Here is a 13,618-nt window from a genome sequence, read left to right as displayed (position 1 = left end):
ACACCAAATATCCAATATTTATAAACTTTTCCCAGAGAAAGAAACACATAGGAATAATTTTATTTCTTTCATCTTTTGTTTTATTTTGTTTGTTTTGGGACCACACCTGGCTTTACTCAGGGTTTATTCTTTATCCTGAGGGATCATTCCAGATCAGGGGGCTCAGGTCTGAGCAAAATAAGCTCTTCTCCCACAGTCCCTAAAACTAGAATGTAGTGTTGGGTCTGAGCTAACAGTCCAGTGATAAGACAAAGAGACTACATGGCAATAAAAGTTACAAAGCTGCATTTTATTTGCTTAGCTAGCCAAGGGTCCAAAACTTCCACCTGGGAACAGACTTCCAGTCAAGGACTCCGAGTCTAGGGGAGTGAGGGTATATATAGTCATCACCAAGCATGTCCATACATCAGAGTTGAATGTACAACTTATACACATTTTAGGGGCCGGAGCAGTGGTGAAAGTGGTAGGGTGTTTGCCTTTCATGTGCTAACCTAGGACAGACAGCAGTTTGATTCCCCTGGCGTTTCATATAGTCCCCAAGCCAGGGACAATTTCTGAGAGCATAGTCAGGAGTAACTAACCCCTGAACATCACTGGGTGTGGTCCAAAAACAAAAACAACAACAAAAAGGGGATACACAATTCAAATGCCACATGATACATAATTCAGATGCTACAAGACTGATCTCTGTTAAGGCTTATCCTGAATGCACGGACATGGGTGCTATGTTTCGGGTCTTGTCTCTAACTCTCTGTCTCCAACTCTAATCTGAAGACCACATTCCCACAAGCTAACAAAGGGAGTATACAGAAGCAGTTTTAGCAAAATCTGAAACTTTTATGGAGAAAGCAGAAACCTCAGAGTCCTACAGTATTATGGAAATAATGGTAGTGATTCTAGGTAGAGTTCATTTAAAAACATAAGGGAAAAGCTATTAAGAAGCCAGGCTGAGAATCACAAGATTTAGCCTGGAAGGAACTAGACAGTAATTTTACAAATGGGGAGGCAGTTAATTAGTAATTAACTTTGACATTTCTTCTAATGCTCACAACACAATAACAGTTGTTCAACAATACCTTTGGATGGTAGATGACAGCATAAAATTAAAATTTCTTGTGGGCAGAATGCTCATCCAAAGAGAAATTTGACTGCAAGCCCCAGGAACTGAGGAACTTCAGGCCTGCCCACAAATTGCACCACTGGGTTAAGTACATTCGCACAATATGCCACAAGAAATTTCCGCTGCCAGCAGTACAGGTACCCCCAATAACTTTTTTCAAATCAGTGGAGAAAACAGCCATTAAATGAATTGTGATAAAACAGCATTGCCTATTAAATGACTGTTGTTAGTGAAATTTCAAGAAAAAAATAAAGTTAGAAATCTAGTTCATAAAAGTGATTAAAATGAAAATATTCAAGGCCAGAGAAGTATCACCTCTGGTAGAATGTTTGCCTTGCACTCAGTTGACCTGAGTTTGATTCCCAGTATTCTTTATGGTCCCCCAAGCTTGCCAGGAGCTATTTCTGTGTGCAGAGCCAGGAATAACCTCTGAGTGCCACTAGTGTAGCTCAAAAACCTTAAAAAAAAAAAAAAAGAAAATATATATAGGGATGGAGAGATAGTAAAAGGGTTAAGACACTTGCCTTGCACCACACAAGCTAGGTATGATCCCCAATTTACATGAGATCCCTCAAGCACCATCAGAAGGAAATCCTGAACATAGTACCAGAAACAGACCCTGAGCATCACAGGCTTATGCTTTCAAATTTGAAAATAAAATTATTTAAATACAAATAAACAAAAGAAATATTTTGGGGGAGTGTAGCAGTACTCAGGGCTTACTCCTTTTTTAATTAATTAATTAATTTTTGGTTAATGTCAGAAGGGTCATGTGCTGATGTCGTAACAAGGTTGAAGCGAGGCACATGTTACACAGGCGTGTGAAAACTCGTGCTTATGAACCGGAAAGGGTCTACTCCTTTTTTTAAAAATAAAATTTTAATTTATGCACCATGATTACAAGCATAATTGTAGTTGTGTTTCAGTCATAAACAGAACATCCCCCTTTACAAGTGCACCTACCACCAATGTCCCCTCCCACCTCCCCTACCCCTGCCTGTATTCGAGACAAGCATTCTACTTCTGTCACTCATTAACATTGTCATGCTAGTTGCTAGTGTAGTTATTTCCCAAGGGCTTACTCCTGACTCTGAGCTCAAGGATTTCTTCTACTGGGGCTCAGGGGTGTCAGGGATCTATTCTGGGTTAGCCACATGCAAAGCAGATGACCTATTCACTGTACTACTACTCTGGCTTCAGGAAATCATTCTTAAATCATTAATTCTGAAAGGGCATAAGCAACTCTATGGCTCTTTTTGGTATTGCTAACTGTGTGATGAAAAGGCAGCACTCATCAAACACAGGAAGGGAAAGAACATGGATGGCAAAGGCAGCACAATGGTACTGATAGGGAAACTTGTTCTACTAGAATAGCAAAAGTGAGTGAAGCAAAGAAAAAAGCAGACACTAAGTCCCAAGGATAGCTATGAACAACCACAGCAGGCATCAGGGCCATGTCAAGAAGATTAGACTTTATCCCACGTGCAATGGAAGATTGAAGAGTTGGAAGTAGGGAGTGACAGGATCTCATTTCTGTAGTACTCATCCAGGAAGGCTAAAGGAGGTGTGAAAAGTCATGGCAGGGACTGTGTCGAGAATGCAAAAAGATCGAGGGAAACTTCACAAAGAAGAATGGATTCAGAGGAAATCCAGAATGCTGTCTTGACTTCAAAGCTGTGTCACTGGCCAGCAGCAAAGGCTAGATAGGAGAATAGTATGTCTCTCCATTTGGGCCACGTCCCACCCAAAGAGTAACCCCAAGAATTAGATCAACATCTGAGTGAAAACTCCATGACAATGATCTGAGACTGGGATGATAAATGTGTGATTCACTCACACACCCAATGTAAACCCTGGGACTAAGTTAAATGAAAACAGAACCAACCAATTGGTCTCTTTCTTCCAGAAATCTGGTGGAAGAGAAGAGGCACAGAGAGCAAGACTGAGGAATAGATTGTGGACTGGTAGAGACCAAACTGGCTGCATAACTGAAGTCAACACAAGAGAAAGACGGTGATGTTTTAGACAGGCCATAGGTGTGCAGAGGTCATCTGGGCCAAAGAAAAAGAAACAACAGAGAGCACGTCCCCATGGCCTGGACATGTCTGATCAGAGCAGTGTTCCTGGAAGTATTTAGAGCATAGCCCCATTCCAGTGAGTTAAAGAGGAGGAACTAGAAGCAAACAGGCAGTTCTTGCTAGTAACTTGGGTATCCAACAGAGAAGAGAACCTCAGAACAGTTACTGTCAAGAAGGCCTGAGGATTCCTGTAAACTCCTGAAAATAAGAGCTTTTCTCTACCTTTTTCTCTACTGTGCAAAAAAGAATTTTACTGACTGACTAATTAATATTTATTTTGCATTTTACATTGTACCAGGCACTGGCTATTGTACTTTCTTGTTTCTTTAATTAGACAAGCCATCATCATTTTGAAGATAAAGTTACTGAGATGCTAGGAAACCCACATCTCAAATCTTACTGTTGCAAGATGTAGGATCAAGATTTGAACAGCAGCTTCCCACACACTGCAAGATGCTGCAAGAAAGCAAATCCATGGAGAAAAGAGTGCCCTGGGGAGGATGCAGTGGGTGGGAGTCACACACACAGGGATGGGGCTTAAAAACAAAAGCAAGCATAAATTAGAGAGGCAAAAGAGTAGAAGGATACCCCCTTTCCTACGAAGAGGAAAGACTCGGGGTGAAGATGAGTATCCCTCCTCAATTTGCAGTGATTATTCATAGAATTTGGAAGAAAATACTTTGAAATACTAAAATTTCCCCTCCTCATGAGAGAGGCAATTATGTAACCAAGCAAGGGGTGGCTGATAAGGGCCTGCAGTAGGATCCTGTTTCATGACCTTTGGGGTACACATCCAGCAAGACAGACAGCCAATGTGCTTAAGAAGCATATATAAGGCCGGAGAGATAGCTCAGCGGTAAGGCATTTTTGCTTTAGACGTAGAAGGATGGTGGTTCGAATCCTGGCATCCCATATGGTCCCCCAAGCCTGCCAGGAGCGATTTCTGAACTTAGAGCCAGGAGTAACGCCTAAGTGCTGCCGGGTATGACCCAACAACCAAAACAACCACCCCCTCCAAAAGAAAAACAGAAAAGAAAGGAGAGAGAGAAGAGAGAGACAGAGAGAGAGAGCAATTCTGAGAGAGGGGGGCCAATTCTACTCTAGTGGGAATAAGAATGCCTCCTGAACAGCCTTGAGCTCACACTTGGAACAATGTTTAAGAATTTCCTAGAAGGCATAAAGGCAATTAGATGAGTGGAGGATAGCAAAGCACTTTATAGGCTGCAGAGAATCAAAGCAGCAACCACACTCAAGGATCCAAAAACAGCATCTTAGGGCTGAAATGCAGTGTCAAGAGGGGCTCATGCAAGAGGGCTGGAGAAATAGACAACAGAACCTGAGGACAATCAGTTGTGCCTCTACAAGGAACCCAGGATCTGAGCTGTAGTGGGGATAAGTTTCTGGAGCTACCACATGAGGGAGGCAGATCTGGAGCAGGGTAGATGACTGACTGCCTGGCTTTTCAACAAAGAAAGAAGAGAATCTGAAGCCACAGATATGACAGAAATCAACATGACAACAAAATAACCAGGTGGAGATTACTTTTTTAAGCAAAGGAAAAGCTGATGAGAAAGAAATGAAATATAGGAAGAAGAGATAAAAGCAGTTCATGATTGAATACACTTCAAGACTAGAAAAAGGTCTGAGAAACAAAAACAACATGAAACCAGAAAACAAACAAATTATATTGGCAGAGTTGAAGGAGGGAAAAAAATTAAAAAATAATGATCAGTTACAAACTAAGCTGGAGAAATACAATGAAAAGGGGCTTGAATTTCATACAAAGTATTGGTCACAGATGTCAAATATGTGGAAGGAGAGTGAACAGCCTTTGAGTGACTAGAGATTATAACCTAGAAGGTCAGGACAGGTGCCAAGTAAGGATTCCCTAGGATAGTAGGTCATTCCCTCTATCAACAATGACATCCAATAAACCAGAAGCAAAACCTGCTCCACCAGCAGCTGACACTCTGAGCTGGCCCCAAAGTGGTCCTGGATTAGGAATGCCCGTATCTGAGATGTTCTGCAGGGAAGGAAACAATGATGGGCTCAGGGGATTGGCTAGAGATCAAGGCAGTCTAGGCAATGTGAATTCAACTAAAACAAGGGATCAGCTGTAGCCTAGCATTAAAGAGGGTATGTAGTTTGGAAGTTAATTTGGACCAAGAGATACATTCAACTCTGTTTAATGATTAAGTGGGTTTGGCAAATGAGGAAAACTAAAGAATAAGCCAATGTCCCTACTTCTGTTGCAATGGAAGACTGAGGGGTGGAAGGATACAGAGAATTCAACCAGTATCTATAAAGTCTGAGACACTGGTGAGGCATCAGGCATTAGAAGAGTGGCTCAAGAGCAAGGTTTGACAGGAAACATGGTTTTAGTTCAGAAGGGCATGGGTGGCATTGACCAGGCCAATTGCGCTGGTCCAGTCACTGAGCAAGAGCCCAAGAGAAAATGAAATCAGAAGAGGAGATTGAGAAACTTCAGCCTTGGGATACAAAGAGCTGATTAGCACTAGATGTCCAGGAGACCAATACACTAACTAGGTGCGTAATTGTTTGGAAATTAATTAATAGAAGGCTAACTTTACTAAATACATGGCTGTTGATTTAACATAGCTAACATAGTGTGGGCCCACTGAACACAAATGCATCTCCCCATCACAGTAGCATGACCTTCACAGGCAAGGAGTTTCTCAAGACAAATACTCTCCCTTAAACTCCCTTCTCTTGCAATTTTCTCCTCTGAACAATTCTGAATCATTAAATGACACAGCTTCTAATTAACCTAGTAATACCTCCTAATTATCACATGTGCTCAAGTCAAGGATTTCAAATCTCTCTAGATAGAACAGTTATAAGACTGTAAAAGTTCTTCTTTGGACACTATGACTATTAGATCATTCTTTCATTTAGCTATGGAGCCAGGGATTGAGTCCAAGGTCTTATAAATACAGGCACTCTACCACTGAGCCATTTCACACACTGTCGTTTTCATTTTAAATGGATAGCTTCCTCAGAGCTTAATGGATGATAAAGGGTAAGACCTACTCTTCCATCACCTAATCTCTTTGCTTTTGAGGGAAGTATGTTGGAGGAAGAAATATCAAGGATTCTTGGGGAAAGTTAAATGATCCATTAGCCAATAAAATCTCTCTTGAAAAATATAAATAAAAATTACTTTTGAAAAAAAATAAATTGATGCATTGAACGATGAGGAAAAATGTCATCAGCTTTCTCTCAATTTTCAGTGATCTAAAAATTCTTATTTAGGCCCTGAAAATACAATTTTTTTCTCATCATTAGGCCACATTGAAAAATAAGTTTTGTGTCCCATATTTCAAGTGATATAGTATTTGGCTTGTCCCCTCCCCAGGATGGCCTATAATATGTGAAGAGAAAGCTTAAAAAAACTCTTCTCCCTTACTTTACACGGGGTTTTTGAGATAATTTCTGACAACAAAATTTCACTATGGGGCTAAGGAGGAGGTGAGATTCCTAGGATCTAGGTGTGGAAACTCTTCCCAGGTCTCTCTGAAGAAACTGAAGAGACAACATGGTCATGCTGTAAATTCACAGAATATTTTGAAGGCTCCAACATATGAGAGAGAGAGAGAGAGAGAGAGAGAGAGAGAGAGAGAGAGAGAGAGAGAGAGAGAGAGCACTTTATGGCCACCATGGGCATGAGAAAGAAGGAGGTTAAGTGTTTCTTCAAGCTCCTCCCTCCATTTCCCTGCAGGCACTTAAGGAACACACTCTCAGGAAAGTAGCGCCAAGTGCTTCCAAAGCATTTCAGTCCCACTTTTTTTCCTATTAGAAAAGGCTCTCTGATGTTCATCCATCAAAGAGGATCATAAAGTTCCACGTGCTCACTTTTCTCAGCTTCCATTCCTCCTCCTCCTCGCACATGCTGAACCCAGCAACGTACTCTTAGCATGTTGTTTCTTCCAGGTAGCCTGACTTTTCTTTTTTTTTTTTTTGCCACACCCATTTGATGCTCAGGGGTTACTCCTGGCTAAGTGCTCAGAAATTGCCCCTGGCTTTGGGGGACCATATGGGATGCCGGGGGATCGAACCCCAGTCCTTCCTTGGCTAGCGCTTGCAAGGCAGGCACCTTAATCTAGCACCACCTCACTGCCCCCCTGACTTTACTTTTCAAGAAAAAGTTTTTCATGACAAAGCTTCACAAAGTGTCAAGATAGCAGAAATCATTATGGAGTACACACTGCAAATAACATCGTGCATGGAAATTAGATGCATCATTCTATTCTGGAAACCCTGTTCTTAGTAGGGCACAAACAGGCACAACATTGGGCACTTCTTTGGGGGCACATCAATGGGCAACATGGCCATGCTATGAATTCACAGATTTAGATTCTGGGGAATTTGGAATAAACTCTTTGGAAAGCTCATTCTCTATTGAGTTGGGCACAGAGGCAATGGAATGTGTGTGTGTGTGTGTGTGTGTGTGTGTGTGTGTGTGTTTAATGCATGCATGCATTAAAGCCTTTGAATTGAACTGGGATTGAAAATTACCTCACCTTCTTTGGGTCTTAGAATAGAGGCAGTGGGCCAGAGGGGTGTTCATCAAGATATTAGTGAGATACAGTAGAAGGAGACAGCTCCCCACCTTCGCCCTAGTCCCTTAGAAATTCTTTCCGCTAGGAACTACAGAAAACCCAAATAGACAACAGGAGACAGTGGGCTTGGGGGTCACATTTCAGTCTCTGGTTCTTGTGTGAGTGCTCTGGGGGCTATCACTGATTTTCACTTTTCATTAGAAAGGGAAACTCATTCCTGAATGCCTGATTCTCTCCCATTCCCCAACTTCACCAAGCTTCCACAATTCACATCACCTTTAGTGCAAAGCATTCCACAGATACATATCTCTTGCAAAATTGACTGGGGTTCCCTAAGATTTGATTTAATTCTGATTACAAAAGGGAATTCAAGAACATAACAGGGTTCACTCAGGCTAACACAGGCTTGTTCTCGTATGCTTATATATTCATATAAACACCCACTGAATATGCATATATTTTATTTACTTATGCAGACACAAAGGCATATAGAACTAGTAATAATCACCACCAAAAGCTATTTCACTTGGAAGATTATTTAATGCATCTGTTCTGATCATTTCCAGATGAGTTTTACTTTCTTCAAAAATATCTTTCTATATATATATTCCCCTGAATACTCATCTTACCTGGATTTCGTCTCCATAGAAATGCAGAGGGAAAAAAATAACATTTTGTAATCAAACACAAATACATCTTGTCTAGTGCTTATGAAGTTGCACTGTTCCCAACAGTAATATACAACCAATCCAAGAAGCATTTCGTAGGGGTGGTGTGATAGTACAACAAGTACTATCTGCTTTGCACATGGCTGATCTGGGTTCGATTCCAAGCAACCCATACGGTCCCCTGAGCAGCACCAGGAGTGATTTCTAAGTTGCAGAGCCAGAAGTAACCACTGAGCATCACAGGCCTGGCCCCAAAACAAACAAACAAAAAGGGCATCTCTAACTTGAAAACACCTTGGCTAAAGGGGGCTTGAAATCTCAAACCACACCCAAGACATGACCTGTCTTGATCTGACCTGTCTAGATTTTGCTTATTCAACCATGACTTATTTCACAAGGATTGCGGGCAACTTCAAGAACTCCAGGCAACACAAATCCAACTGAATCTGCTCCTTTTAGATGAAACTTGAAAATGTTCTTTTTCGGGCTAGGAGAGATAGCCCAGCGGCGCTTGCCTTGCAAGCAGCCAATCCAGGACCAAAGGTGGTTGGTTCGAATCCCGGTGTCTCATATGGTCCCTCCTGCCTGCCAGGAGCTATTTCTGAGCAGATAGCCAGTAGTAAACCCTGAGCACCGCCGGGTGTGGCCCAACACCCCCCCCCCATGTTCTTTTTCTTGGGTGTTCTGCTAGGCCACATTTAAAATGTCTTAAAACTTTGAGACATCATCTGTTACTCCTTACTCAGAATTCTCTTAATCCCTTTTAATGCCTTTGATGATTTCTTCATATTAAAAGTACAGTGTCATAGGCTGAAGCGATAGCAAGAGGGTAGGTCATTTGCCTTGTACGCGGTCTACCTGGGTTTGATCCCAAGCTTTCTGAGCCTGTATGGAGTGATTCCTGAGAGCAGAGCCAGGAGGAACTCCCAAGTTCTGCCGGGTGTCGCTCCCAAACCAAAAATAAAAATAATAAATTTTAAAAATAAACTAGAATGTTGATTTATAAATATGTTAGTAATCTGAGAGAGATTTGTATCAACCCTGGTTTGAACTCAGGCAACCCATATGATCCCCAGAGCAACAGCTGAGCATCATAGGTGTGGCCCCCAAACAAACAAAAAGGCATCTCTGCCTTCTGGTAAGGCATTTGCCTTGCATGCGACTGATCCAGTTTGGATTCTCGGCATCCCATATGCTACCCAACTTCAGCCTGCTAAGGGCGATTTCTGAGCGCAGAGCCAGGAGTAACCCCTGAATGTGGCCTCTGGGTGTGGCTCCAAACCTAAAAATAAAAAATAATTAAAAAAAAGCATCTTTAACTCGAACCCACTCCGCTCCCGGGGCTAAAGATATCTGCAGACTTCCAAATCCGATTCAGGCTGAATGACTTGTGCGGCAAACCAAGGTTCATCTTGCCTTGGCCTCCACCCCTAGTTTTGAAAACCAACTGAGGTATCCAAGGACAAACGTGGTAGGCAAGCGCTGGGGTCGGGTGTCCGCTGCCTTTCCACTCCAGCTGTAAACAACGACGGAGCCGACTCTTTTTCTCCTTGGCCCTTTCCTAGCCAGGGTCAGTCTCTGACCTGTGTCTCCGCCCTGCGTCCAGACCTGACAGTAGAGGGCTCAGTGACAGGTCCCACCCACCTCACCCTGGACCCGCACCTCCAACCCCGCGCCACCGGACCTTGCAGGGCTGCACCCGGGCTGGGCTCCTGAGCCCGCAGCCACCGAGTTGCCCTCCAGCGGGAAGAAACCTGCTTAAGCTCCCACTTGCAGTCCCGAATTCCCCCCACGGTCCTGCCCTGCGGGAGCCACGAGTGGGCCCGCCCGGTCCCTGTGATTAGCTTGACTCGCGTCTCCACTTTAAAGATGCTGGGGTTTCCCTTTAGAAAAGGGGCGGGGTAGGAATAGGGCTTTGCGAGCCGGAGAGATAATAACACAGCGGGGAAGGCGCTAGCCTTGCACGAGTTCTACCGGGGTTCCATCCCCAGCATTGCTTAGGGTCCCCGAGTCCACCGGGAGTGATCCCCGTGTCCTCCAACAACAACGACGACGACGACGACGACGAATGGGGCTTTGAAGGACCTCCTAGTCCAAATTAGGGTTTTCGGGGGACGAAACTCACAGCAAGGGGGCGGCCGAGCGCTAAGCCGGGTCTCCATTGGGTTCCCGCGCCTGGGCGGGCGGCGCCGCCGGGGACCCCGGGGGATCTCCCACTCGGATCCGGACGTGTCCCTGAGGTCCCCGCAGCGGACGCGTTTGGAAATGCATCCGTCTTGGCAAACGCCGGGGCAGCCACCCGGTGAAGGGGATTCGTTAGGCCTGAAGACGGGGGCGAGGACAGCGTCTCCTCCTTGTTCCTAGAAGCCTCTTGTGCGCGTCCAGCGCAAGCGCTTTCCGAAATCAGAAAAACACAGTGAAGAGTGTGTGTGTGTGTGTGTGTGTGTGTGTGTGTGTGTGTGTGTGTGTGTGTGTGTGTGTGTGTGTGTGTGTGTGTGTGTGTGTGTAGGGGGGATGGGGATGGGGGGATGTTGTACTCTACCTGGCAACACTCCCCACCCCTGCCTTACATCCCAATGTCTTCCAGCCCGTCTGAGGGATTCCCTTCTGTGCTGCTTCTGTGCGCTTCGGGGCGCACGTTCTGTTCCTGAATCCCTCCCCTCAACACCAATTGTTTGGTCTCCAGGTCAGGAACCCAGGAATTTGGACTCAACTGAGTTTCTCTGCAGTGTTTCCTGGACCGAACCTATGATCACAGCATCTTTGAAAATGAATCCATGTTTTTGCAATGCCCCCTGAGAAAAGTAAAATGGGGGAGAGGGGTCTCAATGATTCCCACCTTCCTAGAGATCTCTGTAGAGTCATACCTCAGTGCCTGGACACCTGTCTTACTGCCTGCTGCCTGAGGTCACTGACAGTGAGAAGGGCCAAGGTCTCGAATGAGGAGAGAAATAATCAGGCCCTCCACCTTCTCTCCAGCTGCACCACCAACCCCCTAGTTTCCTATTCTTCCATAGCCTTAGTTTAGAAGGTTCTGGGGTTATTGTTGTTGCCATTCTGGTTCAATTAAAAGTCAACAATAGGGGCCGGAGAGTCAGCATGGAGTAAGGCGTTTGCCTTGTTTGCAGAGGGTCAGTGGTTCCAATCCCAGCATCCCATAAGGTCCCCAGAGCCTGCCAGGAGCAATTTCTGAGCATAGAGCCAGGAGTAACCCCTGAGCACTGCCGGATGTGACCCCCCAAACAAACAAACAAACAAAAAAGTCAACAATAATTTGGATTAAACTGATGGAGAGACACAGTACAGCATTAGGGCAATTAGGGCACTTGCCTTGCACCACAGTAAGAGGGATCCAATTGCCCTACCATCCCATATCCTGAGCCTCATCAGGAGTGATCTCGGAGCACAGAGTAAGCCCTAAGCACAGCTGGGTGTGGCTTATACAACAACAAAATCTGTATTTAATGTGATAGTCATAAAAATGTTTCATCATTTCCAGGAGACAACAAAACAGTTTGTTGGGACAAACATGTTCAAAGCATAAAGAATAAAGGATTCAAGTCATCATTCAACCCAAATGATGGATTCAGGAGTCAACAAAAAGAACTTAGGGGAAACTTTCCTACTAGCCATCAGATCAGTTCATGTAAAGCTGGAATACTCATAGTGAAGGACCTGAGTTGCCCTGACTGAACTCTGAACCAGAGAAAGGCCTTTGAACTGCAGAAAGGCCTTTTGGGGTATACTTTGTTTTATGTGTGTAGTTCCCTGTTCTTGAAGAGTGTTCCTTGTGCTTGAGAATAAATTCCACTTTTCTGTGGCATAATGCAATATCCAATTATAAATTGCAAGGAACCACTTAAGGCATCTGACCAAACCACATAGGACATCTGGCCATGCAATTTAAGGCTAATTTTCCATTTCCCCAATGTGGACTTCCCTGAGAAAACCCTATTCGTTTGGCTTGCAACCCTGGACATGGTCACTTCTCAGGGAGGTGGCCCTGACCAGTCAGTTTGGAACTGTTGGTAGATGGAATAAAGTCTTGTTTTGCTTTATTTCAATTGTGCAATCCCATCCTTTGACTCTGGACAACAGTCATTGCATCTGAAGAGAGAAAAAACAATATCCTCAAACAATATCCTTAAATTAGTGGTTAAAAGTGACATTAAAACAACTTGTGAAAAATAAATAAATAAGTGGGGCCAAGCAGTGGTGCAAGCAGTAAGGCGTTTGCCTTGCACGTACTAATGTAAGCCTCTTAAGAGCCACCTGAGAAATTCTCTTAGGTCAAAAGCATCTCTTCCTGATATGCCACATGAGCCACCAAAAGGAAGCAAGGATCTGAGGTCCATATAGCTCAGCATATCATTTGCCTTGCTGAAGCTCAATACCTAATAGTTTCTAAATCATCTTTGTTGTCAAAGGTTATTTATTAGTAAAAGGCAATCAATATAAATGACAACAACAACAACAGTAATTAAGTGCCTGGTTGTAATGAGATGTTCTTTGGGAGTTGGGCTGAGATTCTGTTACCTCACAGTTCCCAGAAAGGAAAGGGATATCCCATACCCCTATCCAGGGAAGATAGGAGAAACTGGTTCAGTAATAATTCTCTGCAATAAGTATTCCACACAGATATGAAGGCTATAGTAGGCAATAAAACTCACACTGCAAGCTGTTTACCCACAAGCCAGTTGCTCCAACACATGGAACCACAAGCCTAGATGACAGCCCCAGCTAAACTATCCTGCCTTCTATTTATTGAAGTTCAATTCAAGACCATTCCCAAGAGGAGGGAAAAAAAAAACAAACAGATAAAAGGCAATGAGAAAACAAGACCAACAGAAAATAATTAAAATACAAGTGAGAAATATTTTATACAAATGGGAACTATTCCAAAGGCCTCAATTTCCCCTTTTTTAATTCTCTAAAATTTAAAACAAAATAGAAAATAAGTAACAGGTCCCAAAAAGACAAGGAAAAAACTAAACTAAATGAATAGCAATAATTTACATAGGTGCATCAAAAAGAAAAATGAAAAATAAAACCCTTTAGGCCTAATAACAGGGTTTCTTACCCATCAATATGAGTCAAGGAACTAACTACAGGCTCCAGACTAATTCACAATCCCCAAAGCACATTCTTTAAAGTTCTCAAAAAGTCTTCCTT

The 13,618-nt window shown here is 43.5% G+C and overlaps 1 pseudogene; it reads right to left on the bottom strand.

Annotated features, from left to right (window-relative positions):
• Nucleotides 1-1,877: 1,877 nt before the first annotated feature.
• On the bottom strand, nucleotides 1,878-1,973 carry LOC126028859 (uncharacterized; annotated as a pseudogene).
• Between the last annotated feature and the right edge of the window lie 11,645 nt (nucleotides 1,974-13,618).

Source organism: Suncus etruscus, chromosome 14 (assembly GCF_024139225.1).
Source record: "Suncus etruscus isolate mSunEtr1 chromosome 14, mSunEtr1.pri.cur, whole genome shotgun sequence".
NCBI lineage: Eukaryota > Metazoa > Chordata > Mammalia > Eulipotyphla > Soricidae > Suncus > Suncus etruscus.
Note: the sequence above shows the minus strand (reverse complement) of the source record. Positions and strands in the feature narration are given on the sequence as shown.